We start from the raw sequence: 1,854 nt of genomic DNA on the forward strand, positions 1-1,854 counted from the left end.
TTTCTTTAGATTTTCTTAAAATGTGGCCATTAGAAAATTTAAATTACATATGTAGGTCACATTGTGTTTCTATTGGACAATGCTGAGATAGAAAAAAGAGCAAGGTAATTATCCCCTAAAAAATCTGGTTATTTGTAGAAAAACTGGAATAATTCTGCATTTATAAGATTTTGTTTTGTTTTGTTTTGTTTTTTGCTGGTTGGCCAAACCTTGGACCTTGGTGTCATCAGTACCATGTTCCAAACAACTGAGAGAGCCAGCCAGCCCCAAGATTTTTTAAATTTATGGAGAAATGGGATAATACAGACTGTGTGAAAGTTATCAGATTGCGCTATAGTTGTCACCAGGTTTAAGGGTAATTTGGAGGCCGAATAGGAGAAAAACTGCTATAAAGTAGAAATTTTCTATTGAATTAGTGTGCTATGCAATCTGTGAATAATGGTGTACCTATTCCAATTTAGTTAAAAAACAGGACAAGATTGATTTTTTCCCCATGAATTTCCTTTCTCTTATTAAATTTACTAGATAATATTAAGAAAAATTTCCTTCGAAGCACACTTAAGAGCAAAGAGATCCAATAGAATTTGGATCTGATAGCATATCAAAGTAAAACAGCTGACACATAGTAAATGCTCAATAAATAATTAATAATTCACTATTAATAATAATAATAGCTATTAATATTCATCAATAACTAAGCTACATTCTCTGGACTTCTAGGCTCATCTAGTCATTCGTTTATTCACTCATTTGGCAAAAATTTTGATGGTGATGGTGATTAGGGGAGGGATGAAATCAAGATACTTTGACACCAAAAGCTATATATCTATTTTCAGGGGTGCTGGCAAGATTTGAAGGTGATTTAACAGTAATTTGGCAAAATAGATTATTAAGAAAGAAACAAAAGTATATATCAAAACCACCAATGTTACCTCCTTGCACATTCCAATCACCATTTATTTACCCACGCAAATTGGATGAGACTATTTAAAATGAGATCCAACTTGAATTTCTGGCTAAGTGTTCTGTGTGTTTTTTAAAAAAGAATCTCCATTTGAATATACCTCCTACAGAAATTCAAATACAAAATGACCTCTAGAGAATACCATACACAGATACTGCACATTAAGCAAGAAGTGTGGGGCAGGTAGACCTATTGGAGGTATAGATGGCATGTTCTTCCTCCTATTTAATAGAATGGCCCTTCCTCTTGATTCACACAAAGCTTTGGCCTTTGCCACAAACAGAGTCATGATCCAGCCACTCCAGGACATGGATGTCATCAAGAACAGCCACCAGCACTCTTGGTAATAACTTCTCTTTAAATGTGAGTGATCTTCCCTTTGACTATTTTGGATTGGGATGGGTGTATGTTCAATTAGCTCATTACAGCCTATTCAAAAACCTTTAGTATTTCAGTTATTTATGATCAGCAGAACTTTTGTCATTTCTATTTTCTGCCTCTTTATCATAGCCATGCTGTTTTTGAAGATGGGTATAGTATAGTGGTGTTGTAATGAAGATTCATTTTTACCAACATTAAAGAAAACATGTTCCACTCTAATAGCTGGTCTCAAAAACAACACAGTTTCTTATAGAAATCATGAACATTGCCAACTTTGCTTTATGAGTAAAGAAAATTTTTAAATGTAATTTAAAATGTTTTCCCTCAAGCCAAAGTGTGCTAATTAATTAGTTTACACACACACACATACACACCAATGCACGCTAATGGTTCTTTTGTGCCCCATTTGAATTTTAGGGTACAAAATGGATTAGATAAATTATCTAGTGAGCAAGGGACAAATTCCAATTCCTGTTCATGAAATGCCTTTTATTGTTTTTTTTTTTTTT

Source organism: Galeopterus variegatus, unplaced genomic scaffold (genome assembly GCF_000696425.1).
Source record: "Galeopterus variegatus unplaced genomic scaffold, G_variegatus-3.0.2 Scaffold5012, whole genome shotgun sequence".
In the NCBI taxonomy this organism is placed as follows: Eukaryota; Metazoa; Chordata; class Mammalia; order Dermoptera; family Cynocephalidae; genus Galeopterus; species Galeopterus variegatus.